Raw genomic sequence first — 27,983 nt, 5'->3', positions numbered from 1 at the left:
ACTATATTGTGAAATCCCGTAAATGGACGATTCATTTTGAAAGCATTTTACGGTTAGTTTATATATGAGTTAGTTTATATATGAGGCGTATGTACAGACATAAACCATGATGTATTTGTTTTCTACTTATGGGACACATTAAAATGTAGAAAAAGATTTTATGATTTTATTAATATATAGTTCAATGCTGTGAAATCATGGGATATTTGTGTCATTTTCTGGCACATGATGTTGGACAGAGCTGATAGAAAAGTAAGAGGGCATCCATGGGTTTCTTCAAAGGGACAGAGCTTTTTCACACGACCGTTCACAAAACTAGAATGTGACCTGAAGTAATGAGACACAGTAGGTGGCGCTATACACCTAAGCTGTTGGTCACCGCCTGCCAATAAACCAAAGAAGAAGAAGAAGCACCATTCTTCAAATCTTTACTGACGGATCAAAGCAACCAGATTTCTGCGTCTGCTCTGCACAGTCTGCAGTCTGGTTTCACCGTGGCCAAGATCTACATATTGATACTTATTGATAGTTATATGTTGCTGTTAAATCTGCAGCTCTTGGGGATACATGTTCAGTTCTGCTGGGTCCCTTCACGTGTGGGGTTGAAGGGAATGAGCTGACAAGCTGGCTAAAAGTGCCCTCGCAGGGGATATTTCTATAAATGTCAATTTAGAGAAATCTGAAGCAAAATCACTCATTCACCAACGTATAAAGACTTTGTGGTAAGACGTTTGGGATCAATTTGTCAAGGACAGACACTTGTATACGATTCCAAATTTGTTACTTTAGTAAGTAAGGCTCCGACAGACCGGTGCAGAAGAGAATCAGAATCAGAATAGTTTTATTGCCATTGTTTGTAAACAGGTTCACAAACTAGGATTTTTTCTTGGTGAGACGTGCAACATTAAACACAAAACACATATAACACAGAGTTTAGATCAAAATAAGCTATAAACTTTAAACTATAAGGCTTTAGGGGCATGCATAGAAATATTAAAATAAGATACAAATAAGAGGTAAAATATGGTAGACGAAAATTGACATAAAACAACAGGATTGGATTTACATACGGTGTATAAAGTGATATAAAGTTATATAAAGTGATATTAAGTGATAGAGTGATATGAAGTGACATAAAGTGATAAGAAGTGATATAAAGTGACATCAAGTGATATAAAGTGGTATAAAGTGATATAAAGTGGTATAAAGTGATATGAAGTGATATATATATAAATAAAACTCAAATTTGAGAAACAAATCAACGCAGTCGTTAAGTCCAGTTTTTTCCACTTGAGAAAACTGGCGAAATTGAAGTCCATTTTATCAAGGCAGCATTTTGAGACTGTAATACAAGCCTTTGTAACGACCAGGTTGGATTACTGTTATGGCCTTTATACTGGTGTGAGCCAGGGGGCGCTCTCTCAACTGCAGCTCGTTCAGAACGCTGCAGCTCGGCTTTTAACAGGGACACGGAAACATGACCATATCTCACCGGTTTTAGCTTCTCTCCATTTGCTCCCAGTCAGATTTAGAGTTGATTTCAAAATTCTTCTCTTTACTTTTAAAAGTCTGAATGGCCTTGCCCCCTCCTATCTGTCTGACCTGATCCAGCCTTACGCCCCCTCTCGTGCTCTCAGGTCAGCGGATCAGCTGCAACTGGTTGTCCCAAAAACCAAGCGCAAACTTCGGGGAGATCGGGCCTTCTCTGTTGCTGGCCCGCGGCTGTGGAACCAGCTGCCATTAGAGATTAGACAGGCCCAGTCCCGGTTTTTAAATCTCTCCAAAAAACACACCTTTTTTCTCTGGCGTTTAACGCAAATTGATGTTGCTGCTGTTGTGTTGTACTTTTTACCTCATATTTTTTACTGTAAATATTTGTATCTGTTTCTGTGTGCGGCACTTTGGCCAACTGTACAGTTTTTAAAGTGCTTTATAAATAAAGTTGGTATCGTATGGTATATAAAGTGATATGAAGTGATATAAAGTGAAAGTGATATAAAGTGATGTATAGTGATATAAAGTGATATGAAGTGATATAAAGTGACATCAAGTGATATAAAGTGGTATAAAGTGATATAAATTGACATTAAGTGATATAAAATGATAGTGGTATAAAGTGGTATAAAGTGATAAAGTGATGAAGTGGTGTAAAGTGATATAAAGTGATAACGTATGAAGTGACATAAAGTGGTATAAAATGATAAATTAACATAAAGTGATATAAAGTGGTATGAAGTGGTATAAAGTGATATAATGTTATATGAAGTGATATGAAGTGATATAAATGTGATGAAGTGATATAAATTGGCATGAAGTGATATAAAGTGATAAAGTGATATAAAGTGATATAAAGTGACAAAGTGGTATAAAGTGGTATAAAGTGACACAGTGGTATAAATTGACATAAAGTTATATAAAGTGATAACGTGGTATAAAGTGACATAAAGTGATATAATGTGATATAAAGTGGTATAAAGTGATATAAAGTGGTATAAATTGGTATAAAGTGATAAAGTGGTATGAAGTGATATAAAGTGATAAAAATGTGATAAAGTGATATAAATTGACATAAAGTGATATAAAGTGATAATGTGGTATAAAGTGACATAACGCGATATAAAGTGGTATAAAGTGGTATAAAGTGGTATAAAGTGACAAAGTGATAAAATTGACATGAAGTGATATAAAGTGATAAAGTTATATGAAGTAATAACGTGATATAAAGTGATCATGTGGTATAATGTGACATTAAGTGGTATAAAGTTATATAAAGTGATATAAAGTGGTATAAAGTGGTATAAAGGGATAAAGAGTATAAAGTGATATAAAGTGGCATGAAGTGATAAAGTGATATAAAGTGATACAAGTGATAACGTGGTATAAAGTGACATAAAGTTATATAAAGTGATATAAAGTGAAATAAAGTGATATAAATTGATAAAGTGGTATAAAGTGATATAAAGTGATATGAAGTGATATAAAGTGAAAGTGATATAAAGTGATATAAAGTGATATGAAGTGATATGAAGTGATATAAAGTGAAAGTGATATAAAGTGATATAAAGTGATAAAGTGATATAAAGTGATATAAAGTGAAAGTGATATAAAGTGATATAAAGTAATATGAAGTGATATAAAGTGAAAGTGATATAAAGTGAAAGTGATATGAAGTGATATGAAGTGATATGAAGTGATATAAAGTGACGTCAAGTGATATAAAGTGGTATAAAGTGATATAAATTGACATAAAGTGATATAAAGTGATAAAGTTATATAAAGTTATATAAAGTGATAACGTTGTATAAAGTGACATTAAGTGATATAAAATGATAAAGTGGTATAAAGTAGTATAAAGTGATAAAGTGATGAAGTGGTGTAAAGTTATACAAAGTGATAACGTATGAAGTGACATAAAGTGATATAAAATAAAACTCAAATTTGAGAAACAAATCAACGCAGTCGTTAAGTCCAGTTTTTTCCACTTGAGAAAACTGGCAAAATTGAAGTCCATTTTATCAAGGCAGCATTTTGAGACTGTAATACATGCCTTTGTAACGACCAGGTTGGATTACTGTTATGGCCTTTATACTGGTGTGAGCCAGGGGGCGCTCTCTCAACTGCAGCTCGTTCAGAACGCTGCAGCTCGGCTTTTAACAGGGACATGGAAACATGACCATATCTCACCGGTTTTAGCTTCTCTCCATTGGCTCCCAGTCAGATTTAGAGTTGATTTCAAAATTCTTCTCTTTACTTTTAAAAGTCTGAATGGCCTTGCCCCCTCCTATCTGTCTGACCTGATCCAGCCTTATGCCCCCTCTCGTGCTCTCAGGTCAGCGGATCAGCTGCAACTGGTTGTCCCAAAAACCAAGCGCAAACTTCGGGGAGATCGGGCCTTCTCTGTTGCTGGCCCGCGGCTGTGGAACCAGCTGCCATTAGAGATTAGACAGGCCCAGTCCCTGTTTTTAAATCTCTCCAAAAAACACACCTTTTTTCTCTGGCGTTTAACGCAAATTGATGTTGCTGCTGTTGTGTTGTACTTTTTACCTAATATTTTTTACTGTAAATATTGGAATCTGTTTCTGTGTGCGGCACTTTGGCCAACTGTACAGTTTTTAAAGTGCTTTATAAATAAAGTTGGTATGGTATGGTATATAAAGTGATATGAAGTGATATAAAGTGACATCAAGTGATATAAAGTGGTATAAAGTGATATAAATTGACATTAAGTGATATAAAATGATAAAGTGGTATAAAGTGGTATAAAGTGATAAAGTGATGAAGTGGTGTAAAGTGATATAAAGTGATAACGTATGAAGTGACATAAAGTGGTATAAAATGATAAATCAACATAAAGTGATATAAAGTGGTATGAAGTGGTATAAAGTGATATAATGTTATATGAAGTGATATGAAGTGATATAAAGTGATAAAGTGGTATAAAGTGGTATAAAGTGATCTAGTGGTACGAAGTGTTATGAAGTGTTATAAAGTGATAAAAATGTGATGAAGTGATATAAATTGGCATAAAGTGATATAAAGTGATAACGTTTTATAAAGTGGCATAAAGTGATATGAAGTGATATAAAGTGATAAAGTGACATAAAGTGATATAAAGTGATATAAAGTGACAAAGTGGTATAAAGTGGTATAAAGTGACACAGTGGTATGAAGTGGTTTAAAGTGATAAAGTGGTATAAAGTGACAAAGTGATATAAATTGACATAAAGTTATATAAAGTGATAACGTGGTATAAAGTGACATAAAGTGATATAATGTGATATAAAGTGGCATAAAGTGATATAAAGTGGTATAAATTGGTATAAAGTGATAAAGTGGTATGAAGTGATATAAAGTGATAAAAATGTGATAAAGTGATATAAATTGACAAAGTGATATAAAGTGATAATGTGGTATAAAGTGACATAACGCGATATAAAGTGGTATAAAGTGGTATAAAGTGACAAAGTGATAAAATTGACATGAAGTGATATAAAGTGATAAAGTGATATGAAGTAATAACGTGATATAAAGTGATCATGTGGTATAATGTGACATTAAGTGGTATAAAGTTATATAAAGTGATATAAAGTGGTATAAAGTGGTATAAAGGGATAAAGAGTATAAAGTGATATAAAGTGGCATGAAGTGATAAAGTGATATAAAGTGATACAAGTGATAACGTGGTATAAAGTGACATAAAGTTATATAAAGTGATATAAAGTGAAATAAAGTGATATAAATTGATAAAGTGGTATAAAGTGATATAAAGTGATATGAAGTGATATAAAGTGAAAGTGATATAAAGTGATATAAAGTGATATGAAGTGATATGAAGTGATATAAAGTGAAAGTGATATAAAGTGAAAGTGATATAAAGTGATATAAAGTGATAAAGTGATATAAAGTGATATAAAGTGAAAGTGATATAAAGTGATATAAAGTAATATGAAGTGATATAAAGTGAAAGTGATATAAAGTGATATGAAGTGATATGAAGTGATATGAAGTGATATGAAGTGATATAAAGTGACGTCAAGTGATATAAAGTGGTATAAAGTGACAAAGTGATAAAATTGACATGAAGTGATATAAAGTGATAAAGTGATATGAAGTAATAACGTGATATAAAGTGATCATGTGGTATAATGTGACATTAAGTGGTATAAAGTGGTATAAAGGGATAAAGAGTATAAAGTGATATAAAGTGGCATGAAGTGATAAAGTGATATAAAGTGATACAAGTGATAACGTGGTATAAAGTGACATAAAGTGACATAAAGTGATATAAAGTGAAATAAAGTGATATAAATTGATAAAGTGGTATAAAGTGATATAAAGTGATATGAAGTGATATAAAGTGAAAGTGATATAAAGTGATATGAAGTGATATGAAGTGATATAAAGTGAAAGTGATATAAAGTGAAAGTGATATAAAGTGATATAAAGTGATAAAGTGATATAAAGTGATATAAAGTGAAAGTGATATAAAGTGATATAAAGTAATATGAAGTGATATAAAGTGATATAAAGTGATATAAAGTGATATGAAGTGATATGAAGTGATATGAAGTGATATAAAGTGACGTCAAGTGATATAAAGTGGTATAAAGTGATATAAATTGACATAAAGTGAAATAAAGTGATATAAAGTGATATAAAGTTATATAAAGTGATAACGTTGTATAAAGTGACATTAAGTGATATAAAATGATAAAGTGGTATAAAGTGGTATAAAGTGATAAAGTGATGAAGTGGTGTAAAGTTATACAAAGTGATAACGTATGAAGTGACATAAAGTGATATAAAATAAAACTCAAATTTGAGAAACAAATCAACGCAGTCGTTAAGTCCAGTTTTTTCCACTTGAGAAAACTGGCGAAATTGAAGTCCATTTTATCAAGGCAGCATTTTGAGACTGTAATACATGCCTTTGTAACGACCAGGTTGGATTACTGTTACGGCCTTTATGCTGGTGTGAGCCAGGGGGCGCTCTCTCGACTGCAGCTCGTTCAGAATGCTGCAGCTCGGCTTTTAACAGGGACATGGAAACATGACCATATCTCACCGGTTTTAGCTTCTCTCCATTGGCTCCCAGTCAGATTTAGAGTTGATTTCAAAATTCTTCTCTTTACTTTTAAAAGTCTGAATGGCCTTGCCCCCTCCTATCTGTCTGACCTGATCCATCGAGGGCGGCTAGGTCGGGTCGAGTCGAGGCGGCCACCAGGCAGACGCAACAGGGAAGCCGGTCGTGTCAGGAGCAGCCAAGGAAGCGGCCACACAGGCTTGTCAGGTCTGTGTTTTGTTTGGAAACTAGAGGATCGAGGTATGCGTAGCGCTACGGTTTAAAGTGTGCACACGAAGTAAAGTAACTCTGAAAATTAAATCCAATGCATTGGTGAAGTGAAGTACTGAACTGGAAACACGCAAAGATTGAAAAGAAAGGTTTCTACTAAAGACTATTTTTGTTTTACTATGCAAGTCGAAAGGGTTGTTTGTTGAGGGTAACCTTTTTGATTTTGAACTGAATATTTTGAGTTTTGGTACAAAATGACTGAAACTAATGTTGAGGCGTTTTCTGTTGAGCCTAAGAGTGAATTGTGTTTGGAGCCACCTTTGGTTGAACTAAGTGTCAGAAGTAAAAGATACGAAAAGCTAACAGAAAAAGCATTGCTTGCAAAAATATCAGATTTGGAAAAAGCAAGAAAATGTCTGCTTAACAAAGCTAGCAATGTCAAAAAACAAATTAATGAATTAATAGCAAATGATGGGTCATGTGAAGAGGTTAACAGTTTATTTACAAAGTACGAGTTTGTTGTACAAGAAGCCAAATGTACTCATCAATGTTTATTGAAGTTGTTGCCTGATGATGAAAAAGAGAAAAATGAAATTTGGTTCAAAGCAAAGCTATTGAGTGTCCAAGAGTGTTCTCAGTCTGTGTCAGAGTATTTTTTGAGTAAAACTGACGGAGCACATACGCAGCCTCTCCCACATGTCATATAGCTCCAAAAAAGCTCACGATAGAAGCTACCAAACTCTTCCACGTGTTCCCTATTTAAATAAAGTTACGTGAAGTGTTTTCATGCGAAGTATATTTACCCAGAAATGTAGCATGCCGATTTTATAAGCAAATAAAAAGGGGGACTATATTGTGAGGTGTAATGATACGAGGAGTAAAACGTCCGCGCAGTAACTCCTAAAGGTTATTGACGGAAGTGAGCGGGGGAAGTCTTTAGGAGTTACTACGCGGACGCTGTGCTCCTCGTATCATTACACCTCACAATATAGTCCCCCTTTTTATTTGCTTATAAAATCGACATGCTACATTTCTGGGTAAATATACTTCGCATGAAAACACTTCACGTAACTTTATTTAAATAGGGAACACGTGGAAGAGCTTGGTAGCTTCTATCGTGAGCTTTTTCGGAGCTATGTGACATGTGGGAGAGGCTGCGTATGTGCTCCGTTTCCCTGGCAGAGCGCACGGACAAAGACCAAACAGGGATATATTAACTCGACAAAAGTGAGCTAAGAACATATCTTAGTATGTAAAAACGGTGGCCTATTCCTTTAAAGCTGTAATCTCTAAACTACCCTACAAAATGAAAGAGAAATTCAGAAGTATTGCTTGTGACATTCAAGACACACTGGAACGTAGACCAAGGTTCTGTGATGTCGTCAGATTTGTTGAACGTGAAGTTAAAATATTGTCAGATCCAGTGTTTGGAGACATTCAAGCTCAAACTGTTGAAAGGACTCCATTTAAAGTTGAAAGTCAAAGACCGAAAATGAGACATGAACTGAATTTTGCCACAAATGTACGTACTGTAAATGACAGAGACCCAAGTTGTTTGTTCTGTTCTGAACAGCATCCTCTTTGCAACTGTGCTCAGTTTAAATGCCAGCAACACAATGATAAGATTGATTTCGTGAAAGAAAAAAGACTTTGTTTCAAATGCCTAAACTATGGACATTTCAGTAAACAGTGCAGTAAACGTGTTGTATGTGAAAAGTGTAACCTCAACCATCCAACTGTGCTACATCTTGTTGTCAAAGTTGACAAATCTGTGAACACTGAAACTTATGAGAGTAACCCAACTGTTCACTGTACTTTCACTACTGTCAAACCAGGCAAAGACCGAACCGGGGCCGGTGAAAGTGTAAAGTTTTCAGTACTTCCTGTAAATGTAAAGTTGAACAAAAGCAACAAAATCATTCAAACATATGCCCTTCTGGATAATGGTTCAACTTCCAGTTTTTGTTCTGAATCACTGATGCAAAAGCTAAACTTAAAAGGAAAAAAGACACAAATTAGTTTACAGACAATGTCGTCTGAGCAAACAATGTCAACTTACCTGATTCATGATCTTTTTGTCTCTAATGTTAATGATGCAATGTTTTATAACATTCCTGGTGTGTACACACAAAAGGTACTGCCAATTACAAAGGACAATGTTGTCTCCAAAGGGGATATTGAACAGTGGTCATACTTGAGTCACATTGATGTTCCTAAAATTATTTAAAAGGTTGAATTGGTTATCGGATTAAATGCTCCAAAATTGCACGAACCACAAAAGGTTGTTAATTGTCAAAATAATGGACCTTTTGCTGTAAAAACTCCGTTGGGTTGGATTGTAAGTGGAACACAATGTAAACACGTAAACTCCAGGAACGATTTCTTGGAAAAAGGAACAGTGAAGAAAGTAAGGATGCTCACAGGGAACAAAGCTCAAGGACGCTTCACAGGAGAAGGTGAAAGAAACGAAAAGGAAACGAAGCACAAAAAGGCTGTGCCAAAAGTGAAAAGAAAAAACGCTGTTCAAGAAAAAAGAAGTGACAAATGTGGACAATACTGGAAAGTTTGTAAAGGACAAAACAATGAAATTGCCCAAATCAATGCACATCGCCCAACAAATGCTTTAAAGAATCAAAAGTCTAAGAGATCTGACACACCCAACCAAAAATGTCCAAGAAAATACCTGTGTGACATACAGGAGAAACAAAAGTGGCAAATCGTGTACACAGATAAAACCTGAATGCCAATAGAAATGTCTGTATATTTTGGTGTTTAGTAAACATAAATGTTATGGTTTTGAAAAAGAAAACCCAATAGAATGACAAAAGGTTTAAATAAAAACCTGAAAGTGTTATCTTGTATTGTACTGTGATATGAGTGAAGTGATATAAAAGTGATATGAAGTGATATAAAGTGATAAAGTGACATAAAGTGATATAAAGTGATATAAAGTGACAAAGTGGTATAAAGTGGTATAAAGTGACACAGTGGTATGAAGTGGTTTAAAGTGATAAAGTGGTATAAATTGACATAAAGTGGTATAAAGTTATATAAAGTGATAAAGTGGTATGAAATGGTTTAAAGTGATAAAGTGGTATAAAGTGACAAAGTGATATAAATTGACATAAAGTTATATAAAGTTATATAAAGTTATATAAAGTGATAACGTGGTATAAAGTGACATAAAGTGATATAAAATGGTAAAGTGGTATAAAGTGGTATAAAGTGATATAATGTGATATAAAGTGGTATAAAGTGATATAAAGTGGTATAAATTGGTATAAAGTGATAAAGTGGTATGAAGTGATATAAAGTGATAAAAATGTGATAAAGTGATATAAATTGACATAAAGTGATATAAAGTGATAATGTGGTATAAAGTGACATAAAGCGATATAAAGTGGTATAAAGTGATATGACGTGATTAAGTGGTATAAATTGACATAAAGTGATATAAAGTGGTATAAAGTGACAAAGTGATAAAATTGACATGAAGTGATATAAAGTGATAAAGTGATATGAAGTAATAACGTGATATAAAGTGATCATGTGGTATAATGTGACATTAAGTGGTATAAAGTTATATAAAGTGATATAAAGTGGTATAAAGTGGTATAAAGTGATAAAGTGGTATGAAGTGGTATGAAGTGATATAAAGTGATAAAAATGTGATAAAGTGATAAAAATATACATAAAGTGATATAAAGTGATAATGTGGTATGAAGTGACATAAAGCGCTATAAAGTGGTATAAAGTGGTATAAAGTGATATGAAGTGATTAAGTGGTATAAAGTGATATGAAGTGACATAACATGACATAAAGTGATATAAAGTGGTGTAAAGTGATATAAAGTGATAACCATCCATCCATCCATTTTCTTCCGCTTTATCCGGGGCCGGGTCGCGGGGGCAGCAGTCTCAGCAGAGATGCCCAAACTTCCCGAGCCACACACACCTCCTCCAGCTGTTCTGGGGGGACCCCGAGGCGACACCAGGCCAGCTCGGAGACATAGTCCCACCACCGTGTCCTGGGCCTTCCACGAGGCCTTGTCCCACTAGGACATGCCTGGAACACCTCCCGCGGGAGGCGACCAGGAGGCATCCGGAACAGATGCCTGAGCCACCTCAGCTGCTCCTTTCGACGTGAAAGAGCAGCGACTCTACTCCGAGCTCCTCCCGGGTAACTGAGCTCCTCACCCGATCTCGGAGGGTGCGCCCAGCCACCCTGCGAAGGAAACTCATAACTCAAAGTGATAACGTGGTATAAATTGACATAAAGTGATATAAAGTGGTATAAAGTGACATAAAGTGATATAAATTGACATGAAGTGATATAAAGTGATAAAGTGATATAAATTGACATGAAGTGATATAAAGTGATAAAGTGATATAAAGTGATAAAGTGATATAAAGTGGTATAAAGTGATATAAAGTTATATAAAGTGATAAAATGGTATAGTGATATGAAGTGATAACGTGGAAAAAAAGTGACATAAAGTGGTATAAAGTGCTATAAAGTTAAATAAAGTGATATAAAGTGGTATAAAGTGATATGAAGTGATATAAAGTGATAAAGTGGTGTAAAGGGTTATAAAGTGATAACGTGGTATAAAGTGACATAAAGTGATATGAAGTGATAAAGTGGTATAAAGTGATATGAAGTGATATAAAGTGACATAAAGTGATATAAAGTGATGAAGTGATATAAAGTTATATAAAGTGATAACGTGGTATAAAGTGACATAAAGTGATATAAAGTGGTATAAAGTGACATAAAGTGATATAAATTGACATGAAGTGATATAAAGTGATAAAGTGATATAAATTGACATGAAGTGATATAAAGTGATAAAGTGATATAAAGTGATAAAGTGATATAAAGTGGTATAAAGTGATATGAAGTGATATAAAGTGATAAAGTGGTGTAAAGGGTTATAAAGTGATAACGTGGTATAAAGTGACATAAAGTGATATGAAGTGATAAAGTGGTATAAAGTGATATAAAGTGATATAAATTGACATAAAGTGATATAAAGTGATGAAGTGATATAAAGTTATATAAAGTGATAACGTGGTATAAAGTGACATAAAGTGATATGAAGTGATATAAAGTGATGGAGTTAAATTTAAACATTAAAATGTTGGAAATTATATTTAATGAATTTAAATGTAAATTTCTGCAGTAAATGTGGCGGTGATTTTGCCCCGAGGAATGTTTTTTTTTTTTCATATTAAATATTATACATAAATATAAATATTATAGATAATATAAATATTTCAAAGACTCCCTTGCTCCATTTCTGGTCCAAGTTTTTGAGGAAGCTATAACAACAGGTAATCTACCACCAACACTACAACAAGGTTTTATAAAAGTAATCCCTAAACCAAAAAAAGACAAACTGAGCATATAAAATTGCAGGCCGATTACCCTACTGAATAATGATGCGAAAATACTTAAGAAGGGGCTGAATGAAATAATTGATGAAGAACAGTCAAGATTTATGCCAGGAAGATGCATTATCAACAACGTGAGACTCATGTTGGATTTGTTGGATTATAATGAACATATTGACGATTCATCAGTATGATCAAGACCCTGTATAACGGATGTAACAGCTCTGTTAAGCTATCGCATGGAACATCTCCTAGGTTTACTATAGGAAGAGGAATAAAACAAGGCTGCCCTATCAGTCCGTACATTTTCCTACTAGTAGCACAAATGATGGCTAGTCATATTAAGATGTCCAACTTTCAAGGCATTAATGCTTTCGACCGAGAATTTAAACTATCACAGTTAGCTGATGATACTGCAGTGTTCATCAATAATCCAACAAACGTAAGTGCTGCAGTCGAGTGTATCAAAGAGTTCTCAGAGGTGTCTGGGTTAAGAATGAATTTAAATAAATCTGTCCTGTTGCCACTCAAAAATTGTAATGACCTTGAAATACATGGCATCCCAGTTAAGAGAACTATAACCTACCTTGGAGTAATATTGAACAGTGACCAAAAATTAAGATGCAGCTTAAACTTTGACCCCATCATTAAGCAAATTACCACCAAATTTAATATGTGGCTCATGCGTGATCTTTCTATCTATGGCAGAGTCTTATCGTCCAAAGCGGAAGGTATTTCAAGGTCAGTATATATTTCTCTGTCAATGAATATGCCTCAAACAGTATGTACAAAACCTGACAGACTGTTGTATAACTTCATCTGGAAACACAAAGCTCATTATTTAAAGAAGGATGTACTTTGCAACCAGAGGGGAAATGGAGGGCTGGAAGTTCTGAGCTTTGAAACTGTCAACAATGTCTTCAAAATTAAGTGGATATCCCAACTAGTAAAAGGAAAAATAAATATATGGAATACAATCCCCAAATACATTTTTAATCAAATTGATGGAATTGAATTTCTTCTAAAATGTAACTATAAACCTGAAAAACTACCCATCGAACTCTCAGACTTCCACAAGCAGGCGTTGCTCTCCTGGAGGCTGATGTACACACAGCTTCTCACCAGCCAGATGTTACATTTGGAACAATCAATATATTAAACATCGCAACAAAACGCTCTTTCTCAAAACCTGGTATGATAATGGAATAATATGGACTGTTACAGCCAATCTGTGAATGAATGAGCGTGATGCATAGAGGGGAGGTTATATAGGCGGGGCTCACGCAGGCCATAGTGAGCAGGTAGCCTACGAGAGCACACAGGTTTTCAAACGCTTGTGTGTACAAGTTTGACAAGGATTTTATGCACTGAAGAAAGTTGTTTTTATGCATTTATGTAACGTTGAATGCACTGCTTAATAAACATTTATTTTAACGCAACCTTAACCGGCTCTCCTGGACTCAATGGAAGGCACACACAGCGCGTCTGGAACCTGTACAATTACCTGCTTTCTGTAGTAAATGGCTGCTACATGGACTAATCAGCTCATCAATCAGCAGGGACAAGCATTCTCATACAACAAATTCATCACATTATACAAATCTCCAATTCCGCAGCGTGAATATGTTCAAGTTTGCAAATCCATACCAAAAGGAATAATGCATCTCTTGAAAAATTATCAATTCAATAATGAAACATAGAAAATTCAGAGCAAATTGTTTATAGGAGAAATTGATATCACTAAAAGAACATGTCCAAACAAATACAATAATAATAATAATAATAATAAAATCAAAAACCTCATCCAGCCTGTGCAGAGACCGATAGCAACGCTGCACTGGAGCTCAGTATTTGGGGAAGTAAACTGGAGCAGGGCTTGGCTGGTTGGTGAGAAGCTGTGCATCTATAATACAGTCACAGAAATCTCATATAAAATCCTACATAACATATACCCTGCTAAAAAAACACTTGAAAGATTCAAGCTCGACATAGATTATAAATGCGACTTCTGTCAAACTGAAGAAGAAACCATCATCCACCTGTTTTATCACTGCACATACAGTCACAACATATGGTCACACGTACAACAACTTATCCAGAACAAAACTGGCCATGTGATCAGCCTCCGGGAGAGTGACATCATGTTTTATCTCGATAATCCAAATATTCCCAAAGACCTTTCCCTTCTGATTCAGACTATCATCCACCTGGCCAAATATCATATTCATAAAACTAAGTGGGCACAAACAAAGCCAAATGAACATAATTGTATAAACAAACACAATCAATATCTTAAAACAATAAAGACTGTGGTTAATCAAAAAGCCATCAAAGCCCATAACGAATTCTGCAAATACCACATGTTAACACATATGTCATCCTGTATCATAATGTATTGATTCAAAATCCCCCTTCTCTGTCTTGACCTATTCTGTATGACTCTGTTACTATATTTTCTGGATTTCCCTTTTTTCTTTTTCTTTTTTATGTCAGTTTTGTTTTTGGAATATGCTTATATACATGTACTTTGAAGCATTTGTATTTTGCAATCACATCTGTTCAATGAAAGAAAAGAAAAAACTCCGCACAAATGTGTGAAAAACAAAACAAACAAACCAAAAAGATGTGACTTCCGCCCAGGCCGCGCTGACCCTGAGAGCAGCGGCCTCTGCTGGACAAGGGCGGGATGACACGTTTGAGATCGTCTGTAAAGTCAGACACTTTCTGCTTTTTGGTGGTTATTGTGTAAAAACTAAACCACATAAATACATAAATTTACCATTTGCAGACATTTTAGGATGTTTTCTAACAGTGTGTATAAAAAAATAATTTCAATGATATTAAAAATTATATTAAAAAAACTTTTCCTCTGGGCAAAATCACCGCCACATTTACTGCAGAAATTTACATTTAAATTAATAAAACATAATTTTCTACATTTTAATGTGTCCCATAAACAGGAAATACAAACATCAGGCTTTATTTCTGTACAGAAGTTTCATGTAAAAAACGATGAAACTTTGTCCCTAAAACAAATAACGTTTTGTGACGTCACAACATCGTAAACAAATGGAGTTTGTACATCATTTATTTCCAAACATGCATGTCTATAAAACCTGCACTGTTCCACAAAAGTGGCTTTAATTTTCATGTTCAAAGACAAAGAATCAGGCAAATCCAAAATGTGAAACTTTTTATTGGTGACAAATGAACCTTGTGCCGTTAACTTTCTGCCACCAGTGGGAGTGTTTCGTACGTTCGGTGCATTTCGATGCTTTACACGGCCATAAAATTGTCAAAGATTAATATTTTTTAGATTTTTTTTTTTTATTGTTTTCATGAAAGAGTCCTCTTTACATTGACATATTAACTTTATAAATTATCAAACAGTATTAACCCTTTAAATGCCAGTGTTTGTCATATACGACCATCAGTAATGTTGAATAATATGAAATAATTCTAAAATGACACCTTTTTTTTAACCATTGCTCCTGTCAGTGTGACCGGCCTGTCCGTGTGGATAATCAGCAGGAAGATTCACTTTGGTGTATTTTTTGTTTTAGTGTAAAGTCAGTTTGTTTAGTTGTGCCCCATAGACTCCCATTATAAATGCAGACTTTTAGAGACCCCCCCCCCCCCCCCCCCCCCATTATACAAAGCCCGAAAAACATTTTTTCTGACATTTGCCATTTTTCTGCATCAAACTGCTCACAATTATGCAAAATGTCTTTTTTTTTTTTAGATTTTTTTTTCACTAAATGACCACATTTTCAGTGTATCCTGAAACCAAGGCTTTGCATTGGTATTGACATGTAACTGTTGTCGACTCAATAATGTTCAGACACATTTCACTTTGGCTGAAATCATTGTGACCGGTTCACCCACATGAATAATCAGTGGGAAGATTAAGTTTGGGACAGTTTTTGTTTTGGTCTAATATCAGTTTGAACAATAGTTACTCCCATAGTGTCACAGACGTGTCCCATTGACTCATGAACGATAAAGACGTAATAACTCAGGACGGACTGTAATCTGCTCTATTGCACTATGTGGTTTGTCCACACATAGATCCACTGCACCTCTTATCACTTTATACCACTTATATCACTTTACAACACTTTATATCTATAGCGTTACAGTCTATGGCACCAGCGTTACAGTCTATGGCACCAGCGTTACAGTCTATGGCACCAGCGTTACAGTCTATGGCACCAGCGTTACAGTGTATGGCACCAGCGTTACAGTTTATGGCACCAGCGTTACAGTGTATGGCACCAGCGTTACAGTCTATGGCACCAGCGTTACAGTCTATGGCGCCAGTGTTACAGTCTATGGCACCAGCGTTACAGTCTATGGCACTAGCGTTACAGTCTATGACACCAGCGTAACAGTCTATGGCACCAGCGTTACAGTCTATGGCACCAACGTTAGTCTGTGGCACCAGCGTTACAGTCTATGGCACCAGCGTTACAGTCTATGGCACCAGTGTTACAGTGTATGGCACCAGCGTTACAGTCTATGGCACCAGCGTTACAGTCTATGGCACTAGCGTTACAGTCTATGACACCAGCGTAACAGTCTATGGCACCAGCGTTACAGTCTATGGCACCAACGTTACAGTCTATGGCACCAGTGTTACAGTGTATGGCACCAGCGTTACAGTCTATGGCACCAGCATTACAGTGTATGGCGCCAGCGTTACAGTCTATGGCACCAGCGTTACAGTCTATGGCACCAGCGTTACAGTCTATGACACCAGCGTAACAGTCTATGGCACCAGCGTTACAGTCTATGGCACCAACGTTAGTCTGTGGCACCAGCGTTACAGTCTATGGCACCAGCGTTACAGTCTATGGCACCAGTGTTACAGTGTATGGCACCAGCGTTACAGTCTATGGCACCAGCATTACAGTCTATGGCACCAGCGTTACAGTCTGTGACACCAGCGTTACAGTCTATGGCACCAGCGTTACAGTGTATGGCACCAGCGTTACAGTTTATGGCACCAGCGTTACAGTGCATGGCGCCAGCGTTACAGTGTATGGCACCAGCGTTACAGTCTATGACACCAGCGTAAAAGTCTATGGCACCAGCGTTACAGTCTATGGCACCAACGTTAGTCTGTGGCACCAGCGTTACAGTCTATGGCACCAGCGTTACAGTCTATGGCACCAGTGTTACAGTGTATGGCACCAGCGTTACAGTGTATGGTGCCAGCGTTACAGTGTATGGCACCAGTGTTACAGTCTATGGCACCAGTGTTACAGTCTATGGCACCAGCGTTACAGTCTATGGCACCAGCGTTACAGTCTTTGGCTCCAGCGTTACAGTCTATGGCACCAGCGTTACAGTCTCTGGCACCAGCGTTACAGTCTCTGGCACCATCGTTACAGTCTATGGCACCAGCGTTACAGTATATGGCACCAGTGTTACAGTCTATGGCACCAGTGTTACAGTCTATGGCACCAGCGTTACAGTCTATGGCACCATCGTTACAGTCTATGGCACCAGCGTTACAGTCTATGGCACCAGCGTTACAGTCTATGGCACCAGCGTTACAGTCTCTGGCACCATCGTTTCAGTCTATGGCACCAGCGTTACAGTATATGGCACCAGCGTTACAGTCTATGGCACCAGTGTTACAGTCTATGGCACCAGCGTTACAGTCTATGGCACCATCGTTACAGTCTATGGCACCAGCGTTACAGTCTATGGCACCAGCGCTACAGTCTATGGCACCAGTGTTACAGTCTATGGCACCAGCGTTACAGTCTATGGCACCAGTGTTACAGTCTATGGCACCAGAGTTTGTCTATGGCACCAGCGTTACAGTCTCTGGCACCATCGTTACAGTCTATGGCACCAGCGTTACAGTCTATGGCACCAGTGTTACAGTCTATGGCACTGGCGTTACAGTCTATGGCACCAGTGTTACAGTCTATGGTACCAGAGTTTGTCTATGGCACCAGCGTTACAGTCTCTGGCACCATCGTTACAGTCTATGGCACCAGCGTTACAGTCTATGGCACCAGTGTTACAGTCTATGGCACCAGAGTTTGTCTATGGCACCAGCGTTACAGTCTCTGGCACCATCGTTACAGTCTATGGCACCAGCGTTACAGTCTATGGCACCATCGTTACAGTCTATGGCACCAGCGTTACAGTCTATGGCACCAGCGTTACAGTCTATGGCACCAGTGTTACAGTCTATGGCACCAGAGTTTGTCTATGGCACCAGCGTTACAGTCTATGGCACCAGTGTTACAGTCTATGGCACCCACTATCCTCAGTTAGTACCGAGGCAGGGGCAGGGTTAAGCTGATTGGTTGATGATTGATTGGTTGAACAACTCACCTATGATTTTTTCCCCGCAAAAATAAATAAATAAATAAATTAAATATTAAGAAAAAAAAAACAAAACCTTGCAGTCACATTAATCAACTTCCAGGTGCACGCACATTTTGAGTTGAACTGTTTTGGGTGGATTTCTTTTTCAATTGGTTTCAATGTGGAGGGAAAATGAGTTAAAAAAAAATTAAAATAAAAAATCAGGCATGCATTTTCATGTAGAACAAAAAAGAAAAGAAAGTAAAATAAAATCAGACTACATTGTCAACGAGAAAAGTATGCTACACTTCAATGTAAAAAAAAAAAACTTACGCGAATTTTGAAAGTAAAAAAAAATGACCAATGTACAAGTGCGCCGTCTAATGTGTAAACCTATAGAGCTCCACAGTCCCGCCTCCTCTCCGGTCCGGAAGTAAAATTCCCCTTGCTTTGAGACCGTCTTGATTTGGAATAGTCTTTAACTCCGTAACTACTAGTCAGCTTGGGCTAAATCCAGCTCTGTGGTTATAAAGCGACCGCAAAGTCAGATGCAGGTGAAAAAAGCACGTATGAGATCGATCTAGTTTACGAAAAATACAGTTTAACTGCGAGCCTTCGTCCTAGAACTACATTACCCAGGATGCTCGGCAGTCCCTCGATCTACTACGAGGCTTTTGATTGGTGGAGCTTCACGTTCCCACACGTATTTATTTATTGTAATGTAGACAACATATTATAAACAATGTATTCAAACATAATGCAGGCAGATAGTTGACGTTTTATCCATATCTAACACTGAGAGTAAGAAAAACGTCAGATGGATCAAAAAAATGTTCCCAACGATCCAATTAAACGAACCACCGATCATTTTCATTCACATTAGCAGGATTCAGATTGTTTAATAGTGAAATAATATAGACCTTTTGTCTGCAAAGTAAAAGAAACTCGCCGTGTTTGCTGAAAACCTCGTTGCCTTGACCAGCGGGCGCGATGTCGCAATGGTTCTTGGGATACGGAGTTTCTATAGTCAGCTGGACAGCCAGATAACAGAGCCACAAAATAATCAGACCTTTATTTCTTTTTTGCTGTTTGTTTGTAGAATGGCCTCTGACCTTTTCTCTTTTAAGCCGACCGTAAAACTAGAAGAAACATAAACAAACAGAATGAGCAATGCTAATAACAAGTATATGCTAACATCGAGTCACAAACATTCAATACAAATGTCAAAACTGACATAAAATTAAACAATATAAATGATTCAACATAAAACAAACTTACGGACAAATCCTGTCCAAGCAACAACATGAAAAAGGTCCGAGCCCGGCCTGCCCTCTGCAGCCACAGAGGAAGCAAGACACTTCTTAAAGCGACCACAAGAGGGCGCTGTTGTGTCGAGTCTAAACCTAAATGTTCGAACCTGCACAGGGCAGAATATGGTACAACCTGTAAATATCAGAAACAAATATTATAAAATATTTCAATTTGTTTTAGAAGTAAATGTATGCTCATGCTAACAAATGCTAAAGCTAATGTAAGTCAAGTGGTGCAACTGCAAAATGTCAAAGTACCTTAAACAATGATAGAGACGCAGTGATCCAATACTGGGAGAAGAATCAGAAGAATCAAAATATCAGTGTTTTGTGCTGACACTGAGCTCCGTCCTCTGGTTCAGTCAGTTACAAATCACAGATGAAATGTTCAGGAGAAAGTCTGTCTAACATTTACTCGGCAAACATTTTACTTTGTACATATTTTTGGAACCTATTTCAATTTTAGAAAAACACTTTTTTATACAGAGAAGCTACAAATACACATAAAAAAAAAATACATTTAAATGTTATTGAACAAACACAACTTGTTTAATTATCGACTCACATGATTCACTTTTCAAACAACTATTGAGCATGAATTACAAAAAAAATATAATACAATTTCTAACAATAATTATAAAAGATGAACCTCCGACCCCCCGCCTTAACCGAGCATTTTCTCTTGTTCGGCTTTACCCAAATCTAAAAGTGCCTTGAAAAAAATGGGCAAAAAAAGCAGCACGAAGATTAAAAAATGCAACAAAAAGTGACAAAAACACGACGAAAACACTTAAAATGTGATCAACAAAGATCCGATCAGTTTTACAGGTCTTAACTTTCAAATGAGGCGTCAAACTCCAGTCGAGGAGCTTTTAGATTTGGGTAAAGCTGAACCGGAGAATATGCGCTCGGTTGCAGTAAATCTGATCATTGAAGCCATTTCTCGTGTCCAAAAATATAAACAATTGTTTGAGTAAATCTTGAGTAAAACTAAAAACATTTTCAAGTTTGAAGAGGTCCTAAAGAAATTTGACGAACACTGTCTTTCAAAGAAAAATGAAACTTATGAGAGATTTGTATTTCGTTCTCGTCTCCAACAGCCTGGTGAGTCGTTTGATAATTATCTCACCGATCTCAAAATAAAAGCTCAGTCCTGCAACTTTGGAGATCTAAAAAACTCAATGATAAGGGATCAGGTTGTATTTGGGACAAATGAAAAGAGGCTAAGAGAAAAGCTGTTGAGGGAAGTGGATCTCACACTGGACAGTGCAATAAAAATATGTCAAGCTAACGAACTAGCAAAGCAACATGCACTTACTTTTCAAGCAACGCCATATGACCAAGAAAGTGAGTCAGTGAACGCAGTGAAAATGAAAGGAAAATCACAGTTCAAGTTCAAACAAAAAGACAAAAATAGAGACAATGATCAAACACAGTTTGACTGTAAGAAGTGTGGTGACACACACAGACCGAGAAAATGCCCTGCATTTGGAAAAACATGTGCAAAGTTTAAGAAGCAAAATCACTATGCGAAAATATGCCACACCAGAAAAAAGATACACACAGTGCAGGAAGACTCGGATGACAGCGATGATTTGAGTGAGACATTTTTCATCAAAATGGTGTCGTGTGAGAAAAACTATGTACAGCCCCACAATGCAAGTGACACAGAGCATGCTGTCCGTGCAGTAAACGATGATAAATGGACTGCACCTCTGTTAGTCAATGGGACACTAGTAACCTTCAAAATCGACACTGGAGCCAAAGCCAACTTGATCAATGAAAATGATCTGAAAGCTCTTGCAGAGAAACCAAAAAGAGTTGCAGACAAGGCGATGTCATTAAAAGCGTACAACAATCAGCCAATACAAACTATGGGTGGTTGTAGGCTCAAAGTCACTGCAAAAGGAAGACAACACAACTTAAAGAGTAACTAAACACCAAATCCACTTTTTTTTGCTGATAAACGGTCTAAATGGTTGTTGAATAGAGTTAGCTACATGTCCCAGTCAATATGTTGACATTTGGGGCAAACTTGTTCAAAATCTCACTTTAGTGTCTAAAACCGCATGGTTCGTGCCCCCTACTGGTTTCACGCAGCAACTACATTTGATATTTTGCGGTTGGAGGAGAGTGTGTCCACGGCGTCCACAAAACGTCATCAGTTCTGCCCGTGGTTCTGCCTCTGTGCCTCTGTGGCCCCGCCCACACACGCCTCCGCCTCCGTCACGTAGCAACCAGGACACGCGTAGCGCAGTCAAACCAGTAGATGGCGCCCCTGCGATGCTCACACTTCGGCTGAGGTGGTGTAGAGGCATAAATCCCTTAGAAAAGCTACTGTGCGATGCTCTCTCTCTGTTCGCAGTCACTGACAGCGAGCGAGTCGTCTACCGGCGGCGATCTTTTTTTTTTTTTCGTAGGATAGTTGCTACTAGTGATGCACGGGTTGCACCGTCGTCTTTACAGCAGGTTTTTGGCGTAAATATACGTCGGATTTTCATAAAACAAGCAGCGTTTTGCAGCTTGTGATCCAGAGAACGCTTTTGTGGCGCTCATGTCTCCTATTTTCCACCGTACGTGCGACTGTGTGTGACTTCGCGTTAGGCCGACCTCTGCTCTCTTCCTCTCTCCCTCTTGCCCAGCGCTCTTCAGAGGGGGAGCGCGATGACACGCCGGTGCTGTTCATACGGATCATATTTGTAACGCGTAATATTTAATGGTTGCGGGTGCGGGGCGGGTTGTAAAAATAGAACAACGTTGCGGGGTGGGCTGGGTCGGGTTAGAACCTGCTCCAAATGCGGGACCCGCGGGTTGAAAAAAACCCTGACCCGCATCACTAGTTGCTACATCAAGCAATCACAAGTCATGAGAGTGTACCAACTCTCCTACGAAAAAATAAACCTTGCGCACAGTAACAGCCGTCTCTCAGTCCTGTCAGATCGAGGGGCTTGGTCTGAGACTGTCAACAGAGCAGACCCCGCCTGCACACTCACCCCCCTTGTCTCTCCCAAAGCCTCCGAGACCACCCCTTTCTCAGCACTTTTTGACTTTAGTTTGTGGGTGGGGAAAGGCTCTGCCACGCCCGTTTAGTTGCACTTTAATGTTTACAATAGTGCCAAGTGGACACGAGTCGATCCTCGGAGACAAAGCATCTGAAGATCTTGGACTAGTCAAGAGGATCTACCAAATCAACAGTGACAACATAGAAATAGACAATCCAAGCAAAAGACTCTCACAAAGTGAAGGTAGCACAAGTGTAGTGAACAAATACTCGAACGTCTTTAAAGGACATGGTACACTGCCTTACACTTACAAAATACAGCTCAAGGAAAACGCTAAACCTGTAGTGCATGCCCCAAGGAGAGTGCCAGCACCGCTCAAAGCAGGACTTAAAAAGGAGCTGAACAGAATGACACAGATGGGAGTCATTGAGCGAGTGGAAGAGCCCACTGACTGGGTTAATTCCATCACGTGTGTTAAAAAAAGAAACTCCCCTGAGTTACGTGTCTGTCTAGATCCCAAAGATTTGAATGAAAACATTAAAAGAGATCATTATCAAATCCCCAAGCGTGAAGAAATCCTGAGTGACATGGCCGGTGCTAAGTACTTCAGCAAACTAGATGCCTCGCATGGATTTTGGCAGCTGAAACTGGACCCAGAAAGCAGCAGGTACACCACCTTTAACACACCATTTGGGCGTTACTGTTTTCTGAGGCTTCCATTTGGCATCAAGTCAGCGCCAGAGATCTTTCACAGAGCTATGGAGTCAATCATAGAGGGTCTAGAAGGAACACGAGTGTACATTGATGACTTAGTTGTCTGGGGAAACTCAAAACAGCTCCATGATGAGAGACTTGAGAAGCTGTTACAGAGAGTGAAAAAGTATGGACTAAAACTAAAACGAGAGAAATGTCTTTTTGGTGTGACCGAAATGACATTCTTGGGAGACAAGCTCACAGCAGATGGCGTGCTCCCAGACAAAACAAAAGTGCAAGCCATACTCGACATGCCGGCTCCAACTGACAAAAAAGGAGTTTTGCGTGCTATGGGGATGGTTAACTTTTTGGGTAAGTTCATTCCCAACCTCTCCTCAAAAACTAAATGTCTCAGAGAACTGCTTCATCACAACGTAGCATTTGAGTGGACAACAAAACATGAAAAAGAATGGAAAGAACTGAAGAGAACTGTGACTGCTGAACCGGTTTTAACCTATTTTGATCCAACGAAACCAACTAAGATCTCCACTGATGCTTCAAAAGACGGACTAGGAGCGGTATTGCTACAAATGAATGAAGAAAAATGGCAACCTGTAGCATATGCATCGAGATCAATGACGGAGACCGAACAACGCTATGCTCAGATTGAAAAGGAGACACTGGGCCTAGTGTTTGGGTGTGGGAAGTTTCACACTTATGTTTATGGACTGCCCACATTCACAGCAGAAACTGATCATAAACCACTCATATCAATCCGTAAAAAGAATCTCAATGACATGTCGCCCAGAATCCAACGCATGATCTTGACATTGCAGCGCTATGACTTTGACTTAATATACACACCGGGTAAATACATAGTGCTTGCTGACACACTTTCTCGAGCACCAGCACTTAACAGTTGCACGGCTGGGAGCACCGTGGCAGAAGATGCTGATACGCACATCAACATGATCACTGCCTCACTGCCTGCATCAGACACCATGTTGCAGCAGATTGTTCAAGAGACAGAAAAAGACTCTATGCTACACAAAGTGTCTCACTGTGTAAACAACGGCTGGACAAAAGGAGTTTGCCCACAGTTTTTCCCGGTGCAGCCAGAGCTGTGTATGTCAAAAGGACTTCTGCTGAGAAAAAACAGGATTGTCATCCCACAAACCATGAGCAAGGACATGCTTCAACATCTTCATGAAGGACACCAGGGAGTGGAAAAATGTAAAAGAAGAGCACGTGAAGCCATCTACTGGCCAGGTATCAACAAAGACATAGAGGAAATGATTCAGAAATGTGACATTTGCCTAAGACATCACTACAAACAAGTCAAGGAGCCAATGCTGGTGGCCGACCTTCCCACTGCTCCTTGGCAAAAGGTGGGCACAGACCTATTTCATCTGTATGGCAAGGACTATCTTCTTGTTATAGACTATTACTCAAACTATCCTGAGATTGCACAACTCTCCAGCACCACTGCACAGTCAGTTATAGTGCACATGAAAGGTTTCTTCGCCAGACACGGAATCCCACAATGTGCTGTGAGTGACAACGGTCCGCAGTATGACTGTGGAGAGTTTAAAGAGTTTGCAAAGCACTACGGATTCAAGCATGTTACTTCAAGCCCATTGTACCCACAGGCCAATGGTCAGGCTGAAAAGGGAGTACAAATAGTTAAGAGACTTCTGAAGAAAGCCAAGGATGGTAAGGCTGATCTTCACCTTGCTTTACTAAGCTACAGAGCTGCACCTCTGGAGTGTGGAGCGTCCCCGGCTGAGCTGCTCATGCATCGTAAGCTCCGCACCACACTACCGCAACTGCAACAAGGACGTGACAATGACAACTGGATTGACGACAAAAAGAGACTCAAACTTAGACAAAAACTGGCCTATGACAGAGCTGCAAAATGTCTGGAACCTCTCTGTGAAAAGGACACTGTGAGGATTGAGGGACCTAATTGCTGGGACAGAAAAGCTACTGTACTCAGTGAAGTCGGACCTAGATCTTACATTGTGGAAACGGAGGATGGACATAAAGTGAGGAGAAACAGGAGGAGTCTGTTAAAGACTCATGAGGATACTGACAAACACGGTGAAGCTGAATGTGAACAAGAAAATGATACATCAAATGCATACCAAACTGAGCCTCATACCACTGCCTCTCAAATGACTGAACCAATCAGAAGGTCTACTAGACCTAGAAAACCACCTGAAAGACTTATTGAAAAACTATAATGTTTTACATTGTTGCTTAAAGTAGAGTGCCTTGTACTTGTTATTTGTTTTATTGGGTACTTGAATTGTGCAACATTTTGACCTTTTGAATATTCCATTTTTTGCATTTACTTAAGGCTTTATTGCAAGCAAAAGTTTAAAGTAAAAAAAAAAGACACAAAAAAGCAGTTTAACATTTGTTTTGTAACTCTGGAAAGGGGATGTAATGATAGGCATACTATTGTGTGACCACAAGGTGGCAGTATAGCCTTTACTGTGTGACGCTAACGAGATAGAGGAAGTACACTGTTGTAACAGGGACCACGTTCATGGCTCCATTAATAAATAGCTTGCAGCTCACAGAAGCCAGCAGCACAAATGTTCATGAGTGACTTCTTGAATAATAGAAGACAGAACATTACAAAGAGCACGGCGATAAAATAAGCCTAATACTTTTTATGCCTTTAAGAGTCAATCTACCACTGGTCTACTTGGCGAACACGGTAATATTAATTTTGCCTTTTGTTTCAGTACAATTTGTATATTTGTGACCAAAAATCCTACGCTAATGTCCAGAGTTTACAACATAGCTCTTGTGTGTCTCTCTCGTAGTTTTCACGGTGTTCCACGAATTGCTGCTGTGCCAATAAATGCTTGTGGACATCAGTATGAGGCGTGCAGTCCTTTTTTGAGATGACCGGGGGTAGCTATAATAGCTTTGTTTCAATTTCCAAACACACACTCACTAGTTTATACACTATTATACACATTACATATGGTTCATTCTCGCTTCAGTTTCAGCCCAAAAGTGTGATTAATGTCGCAGCAGAGCGGAGTTAGCGTTAGCCCTGAGCACCGCTAGCATCACAGCTGCCTCCGCGTGCGACACACGGGTGACTTTTACCGCTGTTTCTCGCGTTATTTTACGGTATTTGTTTTTCTTCGTCTCTCACCCCCGGGCGCGCGCAGTCACTCCAGATTATAAAACATCCACGCTCCAACTCCGCACAAATGTGTAAAAAACAAAACAAACAAACAAAAAAAATGTGACTTCCGCCCAGGCCGCGCTGACCCAGAGAGCAGCGGCCTCTGCAGGACAAGGGCGGGATGACACGTTTCAGATCGTCTGTAAAGACACTTTCTGCTTTTTGGTGGTTATTGTGTAAAAACTAAACCACATAAATACAAAAAATAAACATTTGCAGACATTTTAGGATGTTTTCTAACAGTGTGTATAAAAAATAATTTAAATGATATTAAAAATTATATTAAAAAAAACTTTTCCTCTGGGCAAAATCACCGCCACATTTACTGCAGAAATTTACACATAAACTCATAAAATATAATTTTCTACATTTTAATGTGTCCCATAAACAGGAAATACAAACATCAGGCTTTATTTCTGTACAGAAATTTCATGTAAAAAACGACGTTTCGTGACGTCACAACATCGTAAACAAATGGAGTTTGTACGTCATTTATTTCCAAAAATGCATGTCTATAAAACCTGCACTGTTCCGCAAAAGTGGCTTTAATTTTCATGTTCAAAGACAAAGAATCAGGCAAATCCAAAATGTTCAACTTTTTATTGGTGACAAATGAACCTTGTGCCGTTAACTTTCTGCCACCACTGGGAGTGTTTCGTACGTTCGATGCATTTCGATGCTTTTCACGGCCATAAAATTGTCAAAGATTAATATTTTTTAGATATTTTTTTTAAATTGTTTTCATGAAAGAGTCCTCTTTACACTGACATTAACTTTATAAATTATCAAACAGTATTAACCCTTTAAATACCAGTGTTTGTCATATACGACCATCAGTAATGTTGAATAATGTGAAATAATTCTAAAATTACACCTTTTTTTAACCATGGCTCCTGTCAGTGTGACCGGCCTGTCCGTGTGGATAATCAGCAGGAAGATTCACTTTGGTGTATTTTTTGTTTTAGTGTAAAGTCAATTTGTTTAGTTGTGCCCCATAGACTCCCATTATAAATGCAGACTTTTAGAGACCCCCCCCCCATTATACAAAGCCTGAAAAACATTTTTTCTTACATTTGCCATTTTTCTGCATCAAACTGCTCACAATTATGCAAAATATCAGATTTTATTATTAGAATTTTTTTACTAAATTACCACATTTTCAGTGTATCCTGAAACCAAGGCTTTGCATTGGTATTGACATGTAACTGTTATTGACTCAATAATGTTCAGACACATTTCACTTTGGCTGAAATCAT

The sequence above is a fragment of the Gobius niger genome (genome assembly GCF_951799975.1).
Source record: "Gobius niger genome assembly, chromosome: 7".
Lineage (NCBI taxonomy): Eukaryota > Metazoa > Chordata > Actinopteri > Gobiiformes > Gobiidae > Gobius > Gobius niger.
Note: the sequence above shows the minus strand (reverse complement) of the source record.